Source organism: Cupressus sempervirens, chromosome 2 (assembly GCF_028749045.1).
Source record: "Cupressus sempervirens isolate cs-2001-9-10 chromosome 2, ASM2874904v1, whole genome shotgun sequence".
NCBI classification, from domain to species: Eukaryota; Viridiplantae; Streptophyta; class Pinopsida; order Cupressales; family Cupressaceae; genus Cupressus; species Cupressus sempervirens.
In genome coordinates this window covers 198,727,801-198,754,756 of record NC_143119.1, presented here as the reverse complement: position 1 = coordinate 198,754,756, position 26,956 = coordinate 198,727,801, and positions in this window count along the sequence as shown.

The following is a 26,956-nucleotide window of genomic DNA, read 5'->3' as shown; positions in this document are numbered from 1 at the left end:
TAATTACTCAATTAATTAAAATATGTATTTATGAGGTCATATCTCACTTTATTAAATTAAATACTCTCTTCAAATTTTCTCTTCAATTTGAAAATGGAAACTCTGAGTCAACTATCTCTTGAATTGGAATTAGTTTATTTAACTTGTTCTCACACTCATGTGAAGTTCAGTTAACTACTCATCACACTTAGATCTGAAATAATTAACTCTACCTACACAAGGAAGTTTCCATCTCAACTGAATCTCATCTCCAATCCTAGCCCTTGATCTGGGTTGATCTCAACCATTGATTGATTTTGGGAATTCTATTTAAGGGGCTTGTAATTCCTCATTATAGAGGTTGAATATTTATTGCATCAAACTTATGCTAGAATTTCATTTAGCTCATATTTTCATAGTGCTCATATTTTTTAGTATCTTACTATCATTTAGCTTAACATAATGCATACATGTAGATTAAATTTTCTTTCTTATTCCTAGATTAATACTTGCACTCCATATAGATTAATTGCACAAATCCTTCATTCTAGAGGTTTGGCTACTTGCTTCTAGGTCTGAGAGCAAGGCAAAATCCTTCAAGTTAGAAGGAAATAGGTTGCACTAATTAGGTTACTGGGATGAACAATTCAATGTTCATTCTGGGATGATCTCTTAGGTAAAAACCATTTTGAAGTGTGTGTGAGAATTTGAGGCCCACTATTCATGCATACAATAATATAATGAAATTTTAGAGCAAGAATAAAGTAAGGAACATATCCTTACTTTCATTCTGATTCTCATCTATGAGAACTCCCTCTAATAGTGTGAACTCCCTTTTACTTTAGTTTCTCCCACTATTAGCAACTTCTACCTTCAACATCTTTTTTTGATATCAAACTCTCCTTCTTTGATATTAGACCAAGTTCATCATCTTCAAACAAAATTTTTGTGAAATGACAAAAAACTCTCCCTCTTTGAAATCTCATGCCATAGACAATATTTAGTGAATATCAGTTACCTCATGTATTGATTCATATGCAATATGCCTTAGTTAATGGCTTAGTGAATATGTCTGCAATTTGTTCTTTAGTATTCACATATTCCAATCTTACCTCTTTATCTTGCACCAATTCTCTTAGAAAATGGCATTTTATAGAAATGTTCTTGGTTTTGGTATGCATTATAGGATTCTTTGATATATTAATTACAATAGTGTAACCATTGGATCATAGAAGATAACCATTAGATCCTTGATCTCTACCTTCATACCTGCCAACAATTATTTGAACCACACAACATTGGAGGAATCAACTGCTATTGCCACATACTTTGCCTCTGTTGTAGACTGAGATATACAATTCTTCTTCTTGCCTGTCCAAGACATTTACCAAGAAAGAATGCTCCACCATTGGTACTCTTCGTGTCATCAACACATCTTGCCCAATTATTATCTGTAAATGCTTTCAAATCCAAATTGCCTCCTTTTTTGTACCATAATCCATAGTCTTTAGTACCTTTTAGTTACCTCATGATTCTCTTGATTTCCATCATATGGTTTTCTTTTTGTTTTGCTAAGAATCTTTCCACCATACCAACTTGTAATGCAATATCAAACCTTGTATGCACTACATATTTCAGTTTTCCAATCATTGATCTGTATGTGGTCTGATCTTCCTCCTTGGAATCATCATTTTTGGAAAGCTTATGTCAAGTAGACATAGGTGTTCCAACTGGTCTTGAATCCTCCATTCCAAATTTCTTTAGCATATTGTTGATATATGTGGATTGAGTAATGTAGATACCATCTTTCTTCTAATGAATCTATAATCCAACAAAGAATTTTATCTCTCCAAACATGGACATCTCAAATTCTTTACTCATCTCTTCTGAAAATGCTTTGCATAAGTTATCATTTCTTGTAAGAAATGTGTCATCCACAAATATTTTAGTTAATACAATTTTCTTGTCTGGTCCTTCTTTGATGTATAGGCTATTGTTATCATTTTTTTTTGAAAACCAATCTTTATCAAGTAGTTACAAAGTCTTTTATACCAAGCTCTAGGATCTCGATTGAGACCATACAATACTTTGTGCAATTTATAGACCATATCCTTATTTCTAGCACCCAAAAACCTTCAAGTTGTTCTATGTAAACTTCCTCTTCAAGAATTCCATTTGATAAATTTCAAATCCTTTATGTGTAGCATAAGCAAGCAAAGTTATAAGACCTCCTAATCTTGCAACTTGAGCAAAATTTTAATGATAATCAACACCTTCTTCTTTAGAATAACCTTTGCATACTACTTTATTTCTAGAAACTTCTCCATTTGCATTCAACTTTTTTATGAAAATCCACTTTGTGACAATTACATTTTTACCCTTGGGTTGAGGAACAAGAGTCTACATCTTATTCCTCTCTATCTATTCTATCTTTTCATTCATAGCTTCAATCCAATCCAAAGCATTTTTCACTAATCTAGGTTCAAATTCAATAGGAAAGCATGTACCTTTCAATTTTTTTCTTGTCATTATACCATATAACTTGTCTCTAATGATCTGATTAGGTGCATGGTGTCTTCTAGCATAGGTACTTTAGATTTAGAACTTGTTTAGCTTTTAAAATTTTTGGGGACTTAGAAAGTGAAGTCTACTAACTTCCAATTGGATTTGGTAATGTATCAGGTTCATAGTAGATAAACTTTATGTAATCCTTAGGTTCTTTTTTGCTCTCTTCTTCACCTTTTTCTTCAAACTAATCAATTCTTACATGTGCATTTTCTATGATTTTATGATTTGATAAGTTCAAACATTTATATGCTTGACTTCTATAGGAGTATCCTAGGAATATTCCTTCATCACCTTTGACATCAAATTTACCTTTCCTAGAGTCTTTTAGAACATAACATTTTCTACCAAATACTTTCAAGTAACTTACATTAGGTTTGTAGCCATACCATAGTTCATAAGGAGTTTGATTTGAGTCTTTCTTCAACTGTACTCTATTCAAGGTATGCACTACTGTACTAATTGTTTTCTTCCTATATTTTATTGCAACAATATTTTTATCATAGAAGTTCTTGCATAATCCATGATGGATCTATTCCTTCTTTCAACTATACCATTCAATTGCAGTGTACTAGGGGCTGATACATGTCTCTTACTTCCTTTTTTAAATGTAGAATTTATTAAACTCAATAGAAATTAATTCACCACCTCTGTCAGACCTCAAACACTTTAGCTTCTTTCTAGTTTCTTTCTCTACTCTTGCTAGATACCACTTAAACTTTTGAAATACTTCAGACTTTTGTTTTAGATACATTATAGTCATCCTTCTAGAATAATCATCAATAAAAAGAATAAAATACTTATCTCCACTATATATATCAATTCCAATAGGTCCACATAAGTCTATATGAACCAACTCCAAGACTTTTTCAGAGTGATAGTTCTCTCTTTTAAAACTCGTCTTGCCCATATTACCAATATTAATTTTTTTGCATAGGCCCATATCTAGTTTCTTCAAGATAGGAATACCTCTCACTCTTTTGTTCTTACTTATCATGATTAGATTATCAAAGTTCACATGACATATCCTTTTATACCATAACTAGCTATCTTCTACTTAAGAAATGAAACATGAACTTTTACTAAGATCTAGGTAAGATCTAGGTAGAATAGGTTACCTTTTGTTTGTTTACCAGACCCAACTAGATTTCCTTTTCCATCCAATAGCTTGTCCTTCCCATTCACAAATTCTACCTTGAATCCAGTGTTATTTATAAACTATACCACACTCAGTAGATTATACTTTAGTCTTTCAACCCAATAAGAATTATCACATCTAAGTTCATAGGTAAGTGAGATATAACCTTTTCCCTTTATGCAACATGTTTCATTATTTCCAAATCTCATACTTCACCCATAATAATGTTCCATATGTTCAAACTTTGTTTTATCACTAGCCATATGATGTTAACAACCACTATCAATAATCCATGTATCATTTTTCTAACATGAGAGATAAGTGCCATTTTATCTCCTTCATCATCATATTCATCTTTTACAACAATCTAAACCATTTTATCATGTTCACTACTATCTAAATCTTTATCCATAAAACAAGATTTCTTACCTTTTTCCTTTTAGTCCTTGAGGTTCTTAAAATCCTTCTTGCATTTGTACTTGTTGTGCTTCTTTTCACCTTTGTCTTCTCTATTTGGACATCTTGTAGCAATGTGTCCAATTTCTTCACAAGAGAAACAAATTAAAGGGATTTTACCTTTATACTTTCCTTTGCCTTTGGGATGCCTTCTTACAACCAATGCTTCAATGGCTTCAAGATCACTATCAAAACTGTCTTCCTCTTTAATTTTAAATTGTTTACTTTTAGAATTTTTAGCTTTATTCTTGAGTGATACCTTGGCTTCAAATGTAGACTCAAGATTGCTAGAACTAGGAATATAATTATCATAGCTATCTAGTTCAAATGTAGTCAATCTTCCAACAAGAGCATCCAAAGTTATCTTGTTATTTGGATCACATCTCATCTCTTGAATAGAAGACACTCTATTTGCATAGATTGGAAGAAGGGTTTTGAGTACCTTGCTTACCACTGTCACATATTCAATTTTTCCTCTAGAGGCATTGATAGTACTAGAACTGGATTTGATTCTTTCAACATATTTTGCAACATTTTCATCCTCTCTCAGTTTCATCTAATCACACTAACCTCTCAAGCTTTCTGCCTTAGCTCTTTTTACATTATCATCACCTCCATAGATATCCTTTAGTTTGGTCCACATTTCATGAGTAGTAGTACATACTTTGACCCCATCAAACTCAGCATAGTTAAAAGATGATGCAATTTCAATCATCATGATGTTATGATTTTTCTTTTCAACAATCTTTTCCATAATCTATGTTCTAATAGGAGCCTTGTCCACAAGAACCAAGGAGCTCTGATACCAATTGTTGGAAATATAAGAGGAGTAATTGAGAGGCGAGGGTTGAATTAATTATTACTAAAATAAATCCCAGATCCCTTAGATATCAACACAAAACACAAAACTTCACTGAAAATACTAATGCTGGGTAAACACATAGGCACTCAATTTACACTAGCAAATGTTGTACCTTGGTAAGCACTGAAATAACAACTGTAACTCTGCAAATGCATAACATGAAAATATTAAGATATTATCTATGATTAACCTTACTTTGTGAAATTCATCTTGTACTCATTTTACAATCATATTATTCCTTTATAAGATATCTCATTGCAAAATTTAATCAAAAACTCTAGGTTCTTATCTATGATTCCACATTTTGCATGACTTTCTACCACAAGATTTACAACAATATTTTGTCATAGAAATATCCCTCCATTTCACTTGGATGAATTTACACACCCTATTCAAAAGCTCTCAATTTGACATGAGTAGGGAGGACATAGGTAGAATGTTTTTTTATTATAAATTTTAACTAGTTTTGTTTAAATTTTTTGTTCTTTTACATGTATTTCGTACAAAGATTGTGCCCATTCAATTCCATGGGACAATATCTCTTTGAGGCATTATACCAACACTATGCACCTTATTAGTGCTTCTAAATTTTGGATACACATCTACAAAAACATATGCAAAGGTGATACTTGACAAAAAGCTCCACCTTCATCATGCTTTATGGTCGATGTTCATACCTCTTTCTAAAACTTCCCATTTTATTACTTGTAGAGAGGGCATTGTCAAAGATTGGTAAACCTAGCTTTATATATGTCACACAATTTTTCTTGATATTTTTCAAACCTTTTTCAACAAATCCTTTTTTTAATATATCCAACAATCATTGCAATCATTGCAATTCATTAGATTACATTCCTCTTTGAAATTGTGATGTGATCTTATTTTGAAAACTTGTCAATTTGATTTCCTAACTATAACATTTTCAAGTTTCCTCATAAATGATTCAAAATATTAATTAGAATGTTAATTTTGAATAGATTAGTACTAGTCATTTAGATAAGATATTTGTGAAATATATGAATCAATGTTTTAATGTTTTATAGAGCTTCTTTAAAAAACCATTCTCTACACATTCGCAAGAGCTCAATGGGTTGCTAGAATTGAATGAGAATTGATATTTCTAACTTTGAAAAACTTGTAAACTCCTATTTGAATGCACTAAATTGGAATTGAAATTTACATTAATTTGGATTTTGTATTCCCATTTATTGCAAATATTAGAATTCAATCTCATTTAAACATGTGGAATTAGAAAAATTCTCATTCTAAATCTAATTCCATAGAAAATATTAGAAAATAAAATAAAATGTATATATTTTCAAGTCCACCTAGCTATTTTATCTATTCAATTTTCATTTTTAGACAATATCTAAGATTACCACCTTTACCCAATTGCTCTTCTTTGTACTTGTAAGAATTTGGCTTAGGCCAGAATTCACCAAAGAACTAAAAACTGGACACAAGCACAACAGTAGACCAATATAGAGAGAGTGTGATCAAAATGGCAATATTCATTCAATATGCCATAGGCCATCATAAGAGTACACTAGGAGTGATTATATATAAAGGCCTCAAGAGAGCTTCTAGAATGCATAGAAGTTAGCATTCATGATAAGTCATACAACTAGGCACATGTCCACCATATATGGGGTATCCTCCATTAAGCACATAATTAAGTGTGATGATGTGAGGATAAGCCTACAATGGTGTAGCACACAAATCAGTGGTGTAGACAACATGTGCTCAATTAGGAGTGTGAATAAATGTGTTGTCAACATGACAACACAGTGAATGATGCAAACTCCTATGTTGTAGACACCATGTGCATAATTGGAGTTGTGTACATATGTGAGAGTACACAAAATCCTAAGTGCCTCACCTAAATAAATAATAAAATAATGAAAAATAATTAAATAATGCATTAACCTAAGTAAACTTAAGTAAGTGTAATAAGTAAATACTTATTTACACCAACACTACTTGCAACCTTATATGATTGAACGTTTGTTTTCCCTTGCCACATAAGATACACAAAATCAACAAGCGCACATAGAGAAATTCAATGATACATTTTGACCTTTAAACACACATGAAAATAAAGGATTATAAAGGATTACAGTGTTTAAAAAATTTCAATAACACAATGACCAACACATTTATCACAAAGTACCCTCACAACATGTGATAAATGTCAAGTTAAAATAAGGAGAATTGATTGAAAGGTTGTTGTTGCAATCTCTTAAAATATTATCTATAGTCTCATTTGAGCTTGAATCCTCCATGAAAAATATGAAATCTACGTTAGAGTGGAGGTCATGCAATTTTCCAATGATTTTTGTGTGCAAATGATTTGTGTGTAATAAAGGTAGAAACGAGACTAATGGGTGCATTGGCAGACCTATAGATTACCCTATAGATAAAGATTAACAATAGTGGACAAATCTATACATAATCAAAATAGAAATATGCATTCAGCTGTCTAAAGGCAATTAGAGAATCATGTCCATAATATCTAGAGGAAGAAGTACAATTATGCAATCAAAATACATGGTAAAGTTTGAGTTGCACCAAAAACTAAAACTATCACATTACATTAACCTTCAAACCACCATCCTACCTCCATCACTACTCTTTATTATAATGGATTGCATAATATATGAAATGAGAATGAATTTTCAATTTCCTAAAGCCTCCTATCCAAGTGTACAAGCTTGATGACCCTTCACATTCCAAAATTGTCATTTTGCAAGAAAATGTTTTCAGCAACATTGCAACATGTTGGTGCTTTAAAACTACTGAACAACAAAATGCTCAATACCAAAATGATATTACTTACAAAAACTAAGGATTAGCAAATTCCTATTAACAATTATTTGTGCAACCCATTTGGACCCAACTTCAACAAAACCAAGGGTGGTTTTCTACTCTTTAGGCTTTGCAAAACCAGGGTGGCTATACCTAGGGATGATTCAAGACTGGAAAATACTGTAATAGAATTACTTTAGTTTCATTCTGATTCTCATCTCAAATCCCCAACTACATGCATAATTCTAACATTTTGATAATCACATCCCATATAATAGATCTGACCAAAATTCTTCTATAGATTTGCACGTGTTCTCAAAAATAGTGGCTAACTGAAGCTAAAACATTCCATGCAAACAAGTATCAACGAACTTTTAAGATCTTCAAGAAATAAAAGTAAATTTGATTATAATTCTACATTTGAAAACTATTTATGACATACTTCTCTTCCAGTTGAATCAACTTGACCAGTGCCTAATCCATTGGGCTTTAGGGTCTACTAAAAATCCATAGATCTAATTTGTTGCCTTACAACAAATATTAATTAGCAATTCTTATCAGAATTTATCATTCTAAGCATCCTTCCTATTACTGCAGCAACCTTATCAAATTCATCAAAGCTTTTACTTAATCCATTGCACTAATAGCAGTGATGAATAGATATACAACCTAAATGGATTGCATTCAATTGCATAAGCTTTTACTCATACAATATCAAGATAACTAGGTAACCAAAAGGAGAAAAAATTCAGAAAGAATTGATATGGAGACAACTCATAATTTGTATTCATTTTCTTTGAAAATTGTATACATTTGTAGTAAACTCAGAATAATCTTAGGAAGAAACACAAATATCATTCTATATTAATGTATTCTCAAGAACTAATAGAGAACATAAATCATAAAACCTTTTAAAACATTGGACTGAAAATAAACTAAGTATACCACCTAGAGCATTAGAAATTAGACCATTCTCTAGCCCTGGAATCTCACTTATATAATGTGAGATGCAACAAGCTACAGGCTAAGAGAAATTGACAGATGCCCTTTACAAGAGATAATTACATACACCTATCATAAAATGACAAAAATATGGGTAACAGAAGATGTCTAGATCAAACATTCCTTTTGGTGGGTCCACTTCTATCACATTCTCTATTTTTTTTTATTTGGCTACTGTTCTAATCCCTCTTTGTATGCAACTACCAAGCTAACCAATGATGAAGTTTTTTCTGATGATTGCAAGTTAGTCTCCACCTATGGGTTTTCACCATCTTTATCTTGTATGGTGGGAATAACTTCTACTTTTCCCTCTTCTTTGATTGTATTAGTGTTTTGTGGGCCCGAGTCTGCAACTGAAAGTGACTGAGCATTCTTGTCTTCTTCTCCCTGCTAGCTTTATGTAGTGATGGTGTTAATGATTTGGATCTCATCACCATGCAGCTCATCAATATTAGTTTCTACTTCCTCAAACTATTCATCAAGAGCTATTTCTACCATCCACTTGTCAAACAGTGTGTCATCTAGCCAATTGAATTGCAAAATATCACTCTGTGTCTTGAGCACATACTCAACCTCATTATCAATAGTAACAAAATTTTGTTTCAAAGAATCAAAGAATATTTGGGCTTTCACTATTTCTTTAGTTGTTGTGACCCACCATGCATGCCTTATTTCATTGATAGCTTGATTCATTCTTAAACAAAATAAATAATCAAGCTCCTTAGCCCATTCATCTTTGCTTTTCAAATTATTCTTCTTATCTAGGGCACAAGGAAACAAACTAAATTTTTGGCTCTTGTACTTATCTAAGTAGCCAACTATTATTCTTTGCAAATGAATTCTCTTATTGTCAAAGTCAGTAAGATTAGAAACAATATCAAAAGTTTTCTCAATTTGATCATAGGAACCTTTTATAATAGAATAACACAAAAATGTCACCTCTTTCCTCCTTCTTACCCACTTATTTACAATAGGCTTCAAAGCCTCATCACTAGCTTTCATTTCATCCTAGATACTAATTACCCAAGCCTACTGATCATAAACTAGTGGCCACTCAATTTTATCCCCCAAATATGTAAGAGCCTTTCTTAATTTTTCCTCATATTTCACATTCAACTCCACATGTAAGGCCCATAGTTTATTCTTTTCTTCTTCAAAGTCCTTAGCAGTATAATATTCTGGCCTTTGGGGTGTATCTGGTACTTCTATGAAGGGAGTGGATTTAAAAGGTTCAATTGGGGGGTGAGGGTATGTTATTCTTGGTCTTGTGAACCTTCCCATTAACTTGTTCTCAAGCTCAATTCTCCTCGTTACCTCTTTATTGTAGGCATCCACAACTGCCTCATACTTGCTCTACAACTCAATCATTTCCTTTTCCTCCCTCTTTGTAGTAGCCAAGGCAAATTGAGAGTAATCTACATTCATGTGAGGTGCTTGTACATGTGAGGTATCGGCAACTCTCCTCACAACGATACTCCCTGTTAGTCTTGAATCATCAGGCTATGATGCAGTGGCCTTGGATCCTCTTCACAATGACCACATGACAAGAGTAGCTTGGTCATTACTAAATGCAATTCCCAAGAACTCTTTTTTATTTGGATCTTGCAATCCCAACTTATTTGACACAGAATTGAAAATCAAGGCATCAACAATGTCCCAATTGGGCAATAATAAAATATTTGTAGCCTTTACCATATGTCTGCCTTCTTTAGGGGTTATATTCTAGAACTCTTGAATCATTTGTTCCTTTATTTTATTTTGAATGGAGGCTTCATCCATTTCTGGATGCTCTGCTTTCACATTCTTACATCTTTCCTCAAAATTGTGCATGTTTGCCCTCCAAGCAAACTGAAGGAAAGCCCTAGAATTTACAAAACTATCATTAGACAAAAATTGCTAACTGGGTTGTTCCAAAACTAGATCCAATTCCCTTCCCCTAAAATTTGCTACAATCAATTCAAATCTTGGCATAGGAGGCTCCTAGGGGTTCCCTTCATCAATCTCTACTTGGGTAACAAAAACTCCCCCTTGTGATCCAATTTGTTCAATCTGCTCATCAGTGAGCCACTCCTCCTCAATTCTTGTAGGGTTTTGGGAAGGTGAGTAATCCTCATCTTGAGATTCCTCTTCCCTTATTATCTTTCTCCTCTTAGGAGAAGGTTCAGGAGGCCTTTCTTCAAAAATGACACTAGTAGATTCAACTATCTATTTTCCTTTATTCACCATGGGCCTTTGATCATGAATGACAGTATATGCTAGCTTCCTTTGAACAATTAATGGACTTGTCCCTATATTGGGAGTGAAGCCCAATCTCCTCATTATTTCCTTGGCCTTATTCGAAAAAGAATTAATGAAATATTGCTTTTTCTCATTCATTACCTCCATTATTTTAGAGAATGTATTCATAAGCTTATTCAATTTACCTATATTAGTTACAAAATTACTTAGAGGACTGTAATCTTCATCAAAACAATTAATAAAATTCAAAACTTGCGAATAGACTCTCCATTTTTCTTTCTTTGTCTCTTTCTCCTATAGAGAGTACTCATTCCTTCTTACATCTTCAGGGAAATAAAATTCATGCTCAATGGGATGAAGCTTGATCCTATGCCTAAGAGCCAAATTAAAGAAACCATCTACATCATAAAAATGAGGGTGAGATACAACCATCTTATATTGATCCAAAAATTTGTAAAGGGAAACCCATCCTTCCTTGGTTATCACAAACTGGTGGGCTACTGTGCAAGTGGGAAAAATTGATCCCGTCCCCCTTTTGTGCAAAAAATCTTCTTCTACTCTTGCCAACTACCACAAGAATTTAGCTACTCCTACTTTTAGGGGCACCTGGTAAGGTAGTACATGGGGTGTCCCTTTGAATCCATAAATTCTGATAATAGTTGAAACTGAATATGGGATGATATCTCCCCAATTATGTGAAACATTCAAATTATGGGGTTTATCCATTAACAAGGTGCATTAGTGCCTTAGGGATCTTGGGATTGTCACTCAGTATGAGGCACCTCAATTTGGAGGCAAAGTACCTGTCAAATTTAACAAAACTAGCATTTTCTGCTTCCCCAATCATATCTACACTCCATAACTAAACTAGGAATGCTTCCCCTTCTTGTTCTCTGTTTAAAACCATTTTTTTACCAAAGTACGTAACCCCCCTAAATAGAAACATGTGCATCAATAGAGAGTAATGGCCCCAAACCTTCTCTACCTTGCCCTTAGAAATCCCAACCAGTCCACTATGAATCTCATCAGCCAAGTAAGAAGCAAAATAAAAAATTATTTCCACACTGAAAGAGGAGATTTGAGTGATCATATACATGAAACTCATAGGGATAAAGTCTCCTTCACCCTCTCCAAAAACTCGGCACAAGGTCCTGTATATCTCTACTGCCCTACCATTGAAGCATGTTTTCTTGAAAGGTTCTTTAGAGGATGACGTTATTGCTAGTAGGGTTCCAATTCTACCAATGTGGGTCTTAAGTGCACCTTGTCTAACTATTTCCTTCTTAGACATATATTCCTTTTCTAAATCTGTCAAATTAATGGGCACATGATACCTAGTGAGAGGTCCCAAATGAAAAACTTCCCTAATCTCTTTTGGACTGATGGTGATTAGAATTTCACCATCTACTCTTCTCACTACCCTAGTGGCTTTATCATAATTCTTTGCCACAGCTTCAAGGAGATCATAATCCAAAAAACGCTAGGGACCACTAACTTTCCTAGGTCAAAATTCTATATATTGGCATGTGGAGCAAATAGTTTCCTCTCTACAAACCATTTCTTGAACAAATTTAAACCAATTTGTGAGGTATGAGCATCCTTGACCCAATTACCCTTATCAAACAATCCATTTGTTATCCCCAACCTAGGGTTTAATGAAGTCAGCTTCTTCACTTGTACTGTCTCAATAGTAGACTCAAGAAGTAACTTAAGCAAATCATCATGTACATTTCTATCCAAATAATTTTCTTGACCTAAAAATCCCTTCTTTGGAGGCATCTTAGATTATGCTTTGTAGAACTGAAAAACTTATAGAGATGACAGTGTAACTACTTACTTGAAATTTGCTCTTGTTCTCTCTATATTTTTGCAATTTTTATGTGAACCAATTGCTTCACAATCTTGCCAAATTCAATATAGTCTTCTCAGTAATTACTTTTTCTAAGAAAGGCTTGAAATATTTGTTCACATAAGGTGGAAATGAGAAAATCTCTTGTATTATACTCTTTTTTTCCTCACATGTGAAGCTTTGAAGTCTAATTAATACACAGAGTGGCACCGCCTTCTGCATTTAAATTTGTGTCGTCAATCTTTAAAAATCCTATGATCAAGGGATGCAGAAAAAGACAACTTGGCATTCCACTTGACAAGTTGGCCAATCAATCCAATGAAAATTGACCACATACATAGCTCCTTCCTTGATGGCATTTCCATCTAGACCCACTGGCGATTGAGGACACATGTCAATAGGTCACTAGTTTTCTATACATAAAGAATGAGCACCTTGCCATAGTGAAGCAACGATAACCATTGATTCGATATTGATCTTGTGGATGACACATTAATGCATTGCTTAGAAGAACAGTGGTGGGCCCTTATTTGCTACCTCGCTATACATATCCTCCGAGCAACTTCTTCAATGCGAGATAGTGACGACTGTTAATCTGAGATCAAAACAAACATAAAGAAACTGAACAAATTACCCTAAAGAGTGGTGGGTCCCATACTCACTATGTCGCATAGAGTAAACAACTTGCAACTTTCCATAGCAAGATAGCAAGGATTGTTGATTCAAGTTTGATCTGACAATCAGAATCCCTTATATGCTTTATAAATGAGTGGTGGATCTGGGGCACTAATGACGTAGGAAATTTTGCACTACTGGCAACAAGTAAAACCTTTCTTTAATCTTATCCATGTTGCTTGAGGTCCCACCATGTGTTCATTTCATGGTGCCTCACTATGTCGCTAACGATGAGATGCTAAAAATTTCCAATAGCGAGATAATGAGCTTTTGTGATTTTAAGAAAACTTAGCACCGAAAGAATAAACACCAATCAAATCACCATCACCTTTATTAACTGCTTCTAACAATAGCAGTTATTACTCACCATGCCACTTGGAAAAATTATGGTTATCGAGAAACTTGAAGGTCACGATGTTTTTTAACTTACCGACTACTTGCTACTTTTCTAATAGTGAAATGCTTATTTTTTTGATAGTGAGATAGCGAGGCATCGAAAAAAACCATATTCTAGCACCGTTTTCTGGCTACTTTTACTGGGCCCCTTTTCCTGCCTGATGGTACTAACAAGGTGCACATGACTAAAAATTTGGCTATAACACAAATCCCCAACCACTGTCCCTTCATTTTATGCTCCCATTCTTTTAAAAAATTTGATGCTCGCTACTTCACTATGCATAAAAAGTTCACATCTTTCTATAGTGATATAGTGATAATTATAGATTTTTCCAAATCAGAGGGTGAGGAATCATGAGGGAAAGACTATCTTGAGGGCACAAAAATAGAATATTCGCCAAAGCTCCCCTTTTTTAAAATAATTTTGTGCCCTAGAGTTTTAAAAAGGAATGAGACATAGGGTTTTAACAAGTAATTTCAAAAGCTAACAACTGGATGATTAAACTAGAAACCCTATCCACCATTAATGGATTCTAATGCAATTTTTGTACCTAGATAAAGGAAATTTTTTCATGTGAAAAATCGTACCAACACAACATTTTACAATTTTTTTCATTTTTGGCATTTTATGCTACCACATGCCTATTTGGCACCTTAAATATGTCCAATGGCTCACAATGAACATATCCAATACAAATTTGATGCATTTGTGAGCTTACATATAATTTTATACCTTAGGGGTCTCTGACTTAGTAGAGTTTCCATGCTGCTATAAATTTGGCCTTCCTTCAAATTATCCATGGCATCAGGTACCATGCTATTAGAAATAGATAATAATAAGAGGGAGGGGTGAGTCAGTATTCTATATACTTTTTCCCACAACTGGATATTATTAATTACTTTATAACTTGCACATGAGAGTAAACCAATAATTCTGAATAGTAAATATAACCATACACAAAGAAAACTCATAACACCATTATTTGTTAACTAGGGAGACTCTAGCCAAGGGAAAACCCTAATGGGGATGAGACACAAAAGATGATCCACTAAACAAAAGAATCTTACTAAGGATATTGAGCCTGTTACGAGTCTATTAAATACATATAGTGTCTCAACTCCTTGTTAGAGGACTAGACCATATTTAAAGCCTCAATCCAATTAAGAATTTATTCAACCATGTTAGGAGTTGGTAGATCAAATACAATATATGCAAGAAGAGTCCACTGCCCTAACATGCAATATCAATTAATTTTCTTCACAAGAGTAGATATACATACAATATTGTCTTACTATTATATCTCACACTTTCTCTAATCATACATAATATTTTAAATCACACATGACTCCCATATCACTTAAGCTTTCTTCACTATAGATTACATCACATTCATATCACACATTATTTGCACAAGATATGATCTTTATTTATATCTCACAAATTAATAGAACTTTGCTTAGTCAACCTTGATGATTTCATACACTTGACCAAATATAACATGATCAAGTAATTATTTTGTTACCAAAATAATTACTTAAGCGATATACTTTAATTAGCTATCATGCTTTGTTCTACTCTACTAATTACTTGAATTGGTAATTCAACTATAACTTACACCATACTATCTATATAGGTCTGCACATTGATATATGTCATCATTACCCTATCAACTATCAAACCTCAACTACACATTAACTAACTTGAAGTTTTCATCTTTACATACCGTATATGTCTTTGTATTATTGCAAATTGTCTAAAACTTAGACAATTCTCTAACTATGACAACATCATGAAATATCAAAAGTATATGTTTCCATAAATGACAACACTTATACATCTACCTAGCCATATTTCAAACAATCTCCCCCTTTAGAATTGATGAAAATATTTGGGAAAATTGGCTAAGCCACAAAATGATGTCATACAATACAAAATAAATACAAAAAGTAATCACAAAAAAAACTACCTTCAAAATAGAAAATTGTATTCATGTCTTGATGCATCATTACATTCCTTATCCCTCCTTTGTAATGAGATATAGCTAAGCTCCCCCTTACATATATATATGAAATTTTACATAATTTTCCCTTACATATACAAACATGTACATCTAAAATTTTCCTTATATACTTCTCCCCCTTTGACATCAATGATAAAGGTGTCAAAAATTTGTACCCACAAAATTATATTTCTTGCCTCTAATCAACTTGACATTTTGGATATGCAATCTATAAAGTCATGTTTCAACTTGTAAAAGTCCTTCTTCTAGTTTTCCTTGACTATATTAGATATAGTTATGAGTTCACAAAGTGCATAGGATGCCACTTCTACTACACTCAGGTTAGTATAGGAAAATTTATCATAGGATGCCTTTGCTACAAGACACTTCTCCAATTGCCTTTGTAAAATAACAACTTTAGGAGATAAATATTCTCTAAGGATGGAGAATCTCTTTATTACTTCTCCTTTTTAGATTTAATTCCTTTGATAGTATTGTGGATTTTCTCCATTTCTGCTCAAATATCTTCAATGTTCTCCTCTAGTTGTTGCAATTTGATAGAGAGTGTTTGAAGCTCACTCATTTTGATGAGAGCACAATCCAAGAGAAAAATGAACACAATGGGAAAGGTGAATATTATTATCATAAATGATATGCTATTATATTTAATATAAAAAAAATAGACTCCCTGAAATGCCCTATGGGCTTACAGTGTTATCAAATTTTGGAAAAAACCCTTCTCATAGTACCTTCTCCCAAACTCCACCAAAAAATTGCCTTTACAATGCTAGAAATGTCCTTAAGTAAACCAAATTAGGTTTAGTGTTAGGAATACATTTTAGAATATGCCATTTGGAATCCACCAGCAAAAAACATGGTAGAAGTTGGTGTAAAATTAGAAGAATCCAAAAATGGTAGCCCATCTTCCGAGAAGCATAACTATTGATCTGGGACTCTGATTGACAACCCATTTACATTTTTAGAAAGCTCTCAAAGAGCTCTATAGACCTATGGATCATATTTTATCATCCCCCATTTTTTGGCCTATACAAGGCCATTCAGTGCCTCAAATTTGACTTTGAAGTTCTCTTAGGAGTTCTCCAGGCAACTTAAAACTGCAATAACTTTCAAATTGTAAAATCTTTTGACTTGATTCTTTTTCTGGAGTGCTTTAAATTATAAGTATAATAATCCCTCCAACTTAAACCCTTTGACTTATTATAATTATGAGTCAATTACAAAATAACCTATTTGTTGCATTGGCATGTGTCCCAAGGTTCTCAAAAGCTCTAATTTGGAAAACCAATAGTGAAACTATGAGAGTTGGAATTTTTATTTGACCCAAATGGGTATCCAAAAATGAAAACACATTAAATAGAAACTAAAACTAAGAATTTTTTTGGGTGATATAGGATTGCCCTTACACCACTGGATGTTGCTACATCAAATTTGGCCTATAATTATTGACATTGTACTTTTTCCATATAGTTTCTTCATCTATACTCTTCCTTAGCTCATTAGTTCACACATTCAATGCCTTCAAGTCATTCCTAACATTGTTGCATATCGTGTCAAACAACGATGCATCATGCTTCATCTATGCTTGAACTCAAGTAATATCAGAAAAAGTTGTGAATTCTTCATTAAAAGATTTCACCAATTCTTTCACCTTAACTTGTAAGTCTAGATTTGTGATAGTTGACTTTACTATTTTCTGTAATCTGTCCAAGACTTCTACCTAGGTTCTTTCCAAAGTCTTTGCAGACTTGTTCTTCTCAAGTAGTTTTCTTAAAGAGCTCATTAATCCTTTTTGATCATCATCATCATTAGATACTGCTAGAAATAGTTTAATTTTTGACGCTACAAAAGGTATAATTTTTGGTGCTACATAAGGTATGTCAGCTTCATGTTGAAACTCTACCTTCCCAAATTCTATTTCCACATGTTTTAGATTAGGAAATAATGTTGAATCTTGCATCAGAATCTTTCATTTCTACTTTAATTTATAAGTTTCTTCTACTTTCTTACTTTCTTCTTATTTTCTTTCTTTCTCTCTTCTTCCTCCTCCTTGATCTTTCTATATTTTTTTATTTCTTCATCATCCTCTTCATTTGAGCTAGAATAAGTAATAATATTTCCAAAAATGTTGGACCCGAATCATGGAAAAGGATTCTCCTTAGCATCTATAGTTATGTGTGTACTATCTATTTGCATGGATTCGATACCAATAAATATATGAGGAGGTGAATAAGTTTGATGTGCCTCTTCAACTTCTTCACCATCAATAGGAGTACTAGCCTCCACATAAACTGGACTTGTTGTTTCTAGTTGCACACTTTCCTTGGTGACCTTAGGCATGGAAGTAATATAATTTACTATGGCTTCTTTCTAGTTTCCTTCTTAACCTCTTCATAGTTTCTTCTCACAAGAAGAATGTGTCTTATCTTTTTCATTAGCAAAGGTTTAATACCTTTCAAGATCTTTTCTTTGTCTTTCATTGTACTTATTTCACAAAATTTATTAATCATATTCTTTCTTAATTTAGTATCCTCTTCTACTACTCTTCTCTTCCTACTTGGCAATCTATTGTACAAATCTTCTAGAATCTTATTTTGGATGCTATCAAATCTCTTATTAATCAAAATCATATTTCTCACTATAGCATTTTCTAACCATCTCCTATCCATGGTACTATACAAACTATAATACTTATTCAAAAAAACAAAATTATCATTATTTATAATTTGCATATTTAGATTTTCAACTTTAGGTTTCCAAGCTTTCCTACTGGTTGGTGTTCTTCCTCCTCTAACTACCTGTTCAACTAAGTTCTCTTTAGTCTCTTTGTCTAACTCCTTAGACTACCTAATTTGCAATGTCTTTCTCCTCTTTTTGGGTCTACTATTGGTTTTCTTAACCCTTTTCATGGGATATGGTGTTGTTTCTTTATTAATCTTCACTAGTCTCTTTGATTTCCTCTACACAACAAACACATCATCTTTAGATTTCCTCTTAGGCTGACTAGATTGTATTCTAACTAGTTGTACTTGTGCAATTGATGCATAATGTGTAGTAGGTATTTCTAAAGTATACCCTACTACTGTCACATCCATAGATGGTGCTACAAAAATAATATGTGTGGCTACCAACACCTCATATTTCCCACCAGCTTTCATCTCCATTGCTATAGCTTTGATTCCATTGAATTCTTCTCTTGTCATGCCTAGCTCCTTAAGAATGGATCCAATCTTCTTTTCCACATTCTTCTTGATCTCTTTACTATGAAGTTCAGAATGAACTTCCATTATCTTCTCTTAATAAGTACCCCATCTTAGACATTTAGTGCCCCTTTCTAACTATAGAATAATATATGTGTACCCTTTAATAGTTCTTCACTCATTTCATATCCCATGGGTTTAGTGAAATTCACTCTAGGTTCTATTGCTTCCGTACAAGTAGTGTTAGTTCCTACCATTAAAAATATTTCATCTTTATACTTCTTCACCATAGAGGGAGGGATTCTATATGTTTTCTTTATCTCTAATTGGAAGCTTTTCATCATTCTAGTAATATCTCTATCTTTGGAATTCTCTAGTCTGGCCTTGTAACACTATGTAACCATATTCATTAAACACTCATTACCTTCCCAACTTGTCATACCAGGAAACTTCTTGGTTGAATATAAAAATAAGTGTGTCAATAGAGATTTCAATCTAAAGATTGAATTCTTAGTCTTCTTCAGCTTCACAATGTTGTCCAAAAACTACTATCTAATAATCTCACACATATTTACTTTCTTATTCACAATTGACATTACATAAGTGCATGCAAAAATCTTACTAGCATAGAGTTCTCTCTAGAGTTGTGATTCAATTTATATCCTAATATCTTTATCAATATTCTAACTCCATTGTCCTTGATCAGATCAAATCTCATATCCTTCCATCAAACTTAGTTTTTAGGTTTGTCTCAACGATATTCCTCACATTCTTGTCATTCACTAGATTACATCCTTCATTTCTTACACCTTTGACCTTAGGATTTAGGTCATTATAAATTACAATAGGCACATCACCAACCCAAAAAAATTCTTCATGAACTTGACATAGGATAATCATGCTCCACTAATGATTATCAAATTCTGTGTAAAACATATACTTAATTAGGTTTAGTTCATTCAAGTATGCATACTCATATTTTAGGGTTAGGTCTCCATTATACATAACTCCTAAATCCTTGTGAATATCTTCATCTCCAATTCTCTCAAATTTACAATGAATGTATCTTCTAACATCTTCTACATGAAGTATATTTGGCTAGATTTGAGAAAACACTCCTAGCAGATCATCAATAAGAGAAACAAATGGGTGCTTTTTGAATTTGTACCCAGGTCTCTCACTTATATTAAAAACTAACTGGCTTTCCATACAACTAACTATTGATACTGAAAATTCCAACTTAAAGCTTCATAAAATAATTTAATATCATGTATTAAGGCTTCTACAACTTCACACTTGAACATTTCACTTCACACTTTAATTCGCCATCAAATCACTCACTAATTTCTCCATACTCTTCACATAATAAAATGTTACTAAGTATCTTACTTGCAATCCTTAAATAATTTCAAATTTAACTCCACATTAAATGTTCATCTACTTCTTCTTCAAAAGTTATCACTCATTACCAGTAAACTTGTTTTCTTCTATTCGACATACTGTGATCGTAAAAAATCTTGCACACTCGACCATAGATTCCTTTCTATGTTTGCTACATTCTACTAACTATGAAACTTCTAATTATAATTCTACCCTTAGTTCTAATTAATTGATGTTATGCCTCTTCTAGAAATTCATAATTCAGATAGGATGAGTCACAAACAATTTTTGACTTTAATTTTCCATTAAGTGCATTGAAATACTGCTCTTCCAAAACTATATGAGAACTTTCTAGATTAATAAAATTTGACAAATTCTTCCTTAAATTCATCAACATGTATTTTAAGTTCTTCCTTCTGACTATTTTTACTTCCATTATCATTTCTTCTATCATTTATATTATTGTTCCTTCTATGATTAGGATTCTTGTTGAAGTTCCTTCTATCCATTTTGCAAAATCTTGATATGTATCCAAAGTTATTACATAACTAACATACAAGTACATCCCTTCTCTCATTAGTTCCATTCTAATTTTCAAGTGCTCTACAATTCATTGCAATATGTATAGGATTGTTACACTTGTAGCACACTAACTATTTCCTCTCACCATTAGATTTCTCTCCATCATTAGATCTACTTTCTAATCTTCCTCTCTCATTACCTGTAGGGCTAGCATTTATAAACATTCTACTATTCCCATTATTACTATAAAACATAGGTTTCTTACAAATCTACTACTTTATGTCCATAACCATGAAAATTATAACAATAGAAATTAGTAAAAGGTTTAAAAGACTTACTTGCATAGTCTCTATTCATATGACCAACTTCATTGCATGTGAAACATCTACCTCTGAATACATGTCTAACTTTCTTAGATAATTCAAATTGCTTGGGTTCATAAAGTTGCTCTATTTTCTTTGGTTCATCACATTTTATAGAAAAATCAACTAGTTCAATTTCTTTAGATACTTCTATAGTTATACTTTATTCAATCTCACTCAAATCAGATTCTTTAGGGGACTCAACAACTAGATCTGGTTTCTTTCTAATTTCAACTTTCTTGGCTGATTTCTCTCCAATAAAATATCCAAGGGTTGTATTATCATAAGAGGGTCTCTAATTAAATATATGCTCATCAATTTTCTCACTACTAGAACAAAGCTTCTCTAACTATTGTTTAGCCTGGGTCAATTATCCTTTCACAATAGTGTTTTATTTTTCTAACTCAACATGTTTTGTCTTAATAGAGTCTAATTAAGATGTTACTTGACTTAACTAGGATCTAAGGTTTTCATTCTCATCTTTTAGATTAGGTTTAGTTTTGCTATTATCTTTCCTAAGAATTAATTTAAGTTCAACAATTTTAAACTCATGCTTCAAGATCTCATATTCTTTCTTGAGAATTCCTACTTCATCATTGTCACTAAAATGCTTATTTGATTCCTTTTTTAATTTTATATCATCAATCTTGTCTTTTAGTTTTCCAAAGTAAATTTTTACATCCTTATACCTATCTTTTAGGTTATCTCTTTCTTTAGTAAGAAGATTAATTTTCTCAAGAGCTTCTTCAAGGTTTCTCTTCAGATTTTCCATATATGTAGGGATCTTACTCAATATTTTAAGCCTTTTCAGAGAAATTGTGCTCTAATACTGATTGTTGACAATAGAGTATACTGGGGGGGGGGGGGGGGGGGGGGGGTGAATCAGTATTCTACAAACTTTTACCCACAATTGGATATGTTTAGTTACTTTATAACTTGCATATGAAATTAAACCAACAATGATGAATAGTAAATATAACCATACACAAAGAGAACCCATAACACCATTATTTGTTATCTAGGTAAACCCTAGCCAAGGGAAAACCCTGATGGGGATGATAGCCACAAGAAGATCCACTAGACAAAAGAATCATGTTAAGAATATTGACCCTGTTAGGAGTCTATGAAATAAATATAGTGTCTCAAGTCCTTGTTAGAGGACTAGGCCCTGTTAAAAGCTTCAACCCTATTAGGAGTTGGTAGATCAAATACAATATATGCAAGGAGAGATCACTACCCTAACAAACAATATAAAATTAAGTTTCTTCACAAGAGTAGATATAAATACAATATTGTCTTACTATTGTATCTCACACTAGCTCTAATCATACATTAGATTTTGCATCACATACAGCTCTCATGTCAATTAATCTTTCTTCATTATAGTTTACATCATATTCATACCACACATTATCTATGTAAGATATGTGTTGATATGAGATTTTTGGAAGTAAAGGACCTGTAATCAAATAATCATTATTTTGTAAATGATGTCAAACCTACTACCTACTAATGAGATAATTTCTTTTTGGTCTGAAAGCTATCATTCACTTGATTGATGGAGAGGATTTGAAAATAGGAGATAACAATAACACCTAGAGAAAGGTTGAGTTATTTGGTATGTAAAAGAAGCTCTAAGACCAAGTTAGACATTGATACTATAGTGTATTATTTATCTACTTAAAGCCTAAAATGAACAATTACTCAAGTTGATATTGGAAGAAGATCAAGTAAGAAAAGTGTTTGCCAAGCCTTGCCTAGTAGCCAGTGGAAGCTAAGCACAAATCATTAGAAGTTGAGTGTAAAACAAGGGGTGCTCAACAAAGATGAAAAATAGTGCAAGCCAAGTGATTTTTAGTATATTCCAAGTAAATTTTAGTTGGTGTCAAGCATTAGTAAGCTTCATGTGTTTTCTAAGTGGACTAGTGTTGGCCAAGTGAAAAAGTAGTATAGATGCTCACTAATAAAAAATAGTGTTAAATCAAAGCTTTGATGAATCTAAGCTAATTATTTTGTTTTCTTGAATTATGTGAAGTACGTGGAAGATAACCATGATGAGATGGTGGCACAAAATTCAAGGAAAACCATTTTGGGGCAAATACAAGGAATATTGTACATGAAGTTTCTAGAGGAACCTAAAGAAAAAGTGGGTAAATTCATTGAATCTTACCTAATCTTATCCAACCCTAAAATGGAAAATTATAGTTAAGTGGAAAAATGTCTAAATTATCTATTTATAGAGATAGTTGGTTAGAAGAAAAGGTTGTCATATATGAGAACATAAGGAAGACAGAGAGTCTAGGGTATTGCTTCATCTAGTGGTTGAACAGAGGTGACTGTAGTTGGCATGCAAAGCAAGAAGGATTAAGAGTATGAATGCTTGAAGGGTGGACAAGATATCAAAGATAAATAGTATGAATTCCAAGAAGAATGGAGGACTAAAATAGAGATTTTTAATCTACAAGTGAGTTGTAATTTATTATCAGATCAAGCCTTACTATTACTGTCTAATCATTGTATCAGCCTAGGGTAAATTATATGGATTAAGGTTGACCTAATAGTCATTTGTAAATTCTTTAACTAGGTGAAATTCTAATGGAATGGTATAAAGTACCCTAACAAGGCTCACTCCTAATAGGGTGATTGAAATCCTTTAACTGGGTCACATCTAACATTGTGTATTGTAACCTTTAATAGGGTTGGCCTTTCATAGGGCATCACTTCAGAAGAGTGATATTTTCTAGCATGTTACTAGTGGTTTTTCTCAAATTGGTTTTCCATGTAAAATCCTTGTTTCAAATTGTGTGAATATTCTTATGTTGTTTAATGTTTACATTTCTAGAAATTTGTTTTGACCTAGGACAATAACCTACAAAGTTTAAGTATTGTATGATCTAATGGATGGATGCATATTGAGTTTTTATTGATATGGGTCTACTAAGAATTGAAATTTTTTATCTATACATATAGACCTTGGATAACTAATTCACCTCCCTTTCCCCTTAGTTATTCCAAAGAATTCCAATAGATATGATCTTTACTTATATCTCCCAAATTAAAAACTTTTCTTGGTTGGCTTTGATGCTTTCACATGCTTGAAAAAATATAAAATAACTATGGGTAAACATCTAGGATGTCAGCCCAACATGATCAAGTAATTATTTTTTTACCAAAATAATTCCTTAAGGATACACTTTAATTTGGCTGTAGACAATTTTTTTCCAAAGGACTTCATTTAAGTATTTATCTAGGTAGTTAATTTACTCACTACTTGTGTCTCTATTTGGAAACAACTTAGAAATATGTTTCAATAAAAGCTTAGTTCACATCTCAGGGCTATTGCCTAATTTGGAGGTTACATTGGATTCTCTTTCAATTTGGTAATGCTATATATCCATAGTCCTAAATCTAAAGAAATTGTTCAATTATCCTATTCTATGTTCTCTTATACACTTTTATTTTTTAAATGTGTTTTGCACCAACTCACAGGTCTAGAGATTTTACATTAATGAAAAAAAAACACTAGTAGAAGGTTATTCTTCATGTGTGCATGTGTCTGTGTGTGCATGCGTGCACACGTGCATGTGTGTGTGTGCATGCGTGCACACACGTGCATGTGTGTGTGCATGCATGCGCATGTGTATTAGAGTATAATATTGATGCATTTAGAAAATAGTATAATATGATTCTCCTCTTGTGTTTATTTTGACATATAACTATTTGATATTAAAAAAATATCTCTCATACCATAATTATTGCAATTGTACTCATTGGTGTATGCAACATGACTTACTTGAACTGGGACATGCAAATAGTATTGGGTATTAGCACTACTACATGGTTTGTATATCTATTACCAAAGAAAATTTTGATTTCATCCAATCCAAATAGATAACCATCATCTCCAATTTTATCAAAAATTTGAAAATCTAAAAATCACATTTCTATCTTAATTCGTGCTTCCAGAAAAGACACCTAGTTTGTTATGTAATACAACCATGACTAAATATTTTTAAATAACAATGTTAATCCAAAATGTTTGTTCCAATGTAGTTTTTAAGAGCTCTTTGTGGAGCTCATTAAAATAAATCATTTCATTTTGCAATTTCTTAGATGAGTTGAGGATTTTACATTAATTTCTTGATTGTGTTGAGAAAATTCATCACAAGAGTTGGTAATGAGCTTGGAGGAAAAAAAGAAAAGTTGCAAGTTTGCAAAGCATGGAAATGTGAAAATGTAACCTTCTTCAAACAATCCAATCTTCTTAAAATGTAAGTTTTTAAAAATATCTAAGGTTTGTGTTCTAGATGACCTTAATTAAACACACAATTCCACATAATTGAAATAATGTCTACTTCACTAATCTTATCATCACTCAAAACATACTAACATTTCCCAAAATTCATTAGAGATGGTCAGGGTGGTCCTGTACCATACTCCCTTTGTTGAAAAAACTCAAGTCCCTTGAGTTTTCTATAGGGACTTCCTTTGAGGGCATGAATGTTATCATTTGATTAAAAACCATCATTCTATGCATCTTTAATGTTGAAACATCCAATTTCCCTTTGTGAGTTCTTATGTTATTCCTTTCTTTTGTTGTGGGGGTCACCTGGCTCTTGTTTCATTCTCTTTATTCTTGGTATTCCACTATCACATTTTTATGTTTTTTTAATTTAAATTGGGGGTTTCTCTTTGCTTCAATTTCTACTCCTCTATGAAGCTTTCAATGATTCTACATTTTTATTAGAATGAGGCTTGTGCTTTGGGTCATTGATGTTATTTAATGTTTATAAATCAAGAAATTATTTTCTATCATTTTTGTGCTATACAGATTGGTCTTAACTTGTATCTAAATCTTAATAAAATATTGATTCTCAAGCTTATCTCAAAGAATGATCCAATTTTTGGCATGTTAATCTTTTTCCCAATGATACTAAATGCCAGAGGAAAAAAAAAATCTTGAAGGTTATTGTAGAGATCTCATTTATTATAGATAAATTTAAATTGTTGTAGGTTGACAAATAGATTAAGTTACTCATGTAAGGATTGATAAACATATTATCATCCAATAGATTTATCTGTGTCTTAAAATAATAGGCCTTCTATTCCACCAATTATAGCATGGAGTGAAGGAAAGATTTTAAAATAATTTATGATGTGTCCTTATTGGTTAAATGACTTGATAGAGTTGAGTAAGTAGAAAGGAGCTCTTTGAAGCAAGAAACTTCATTCATAGTAATCTCGATAAAGAGAGAGATCTAATGAATATAGTAAAGGTAAATGAACACCACATTCTATAACTAACAATGGCTACATCTTGCAAAGAGGTTAATCTAATTAACATACTAGAGGTAAATGAGTACTTCATTCCACAAGAAACTAGGGTTGTGATGCAGATGGAATCCCTACTGGAAGTAATAGGTAGGAAAAAAAAAAAGCATCTAGCTGCAAGAGATTTAATCCCCAAAGATTTGATCATTACATACATTAAAGAGGCATGGAGTGCACT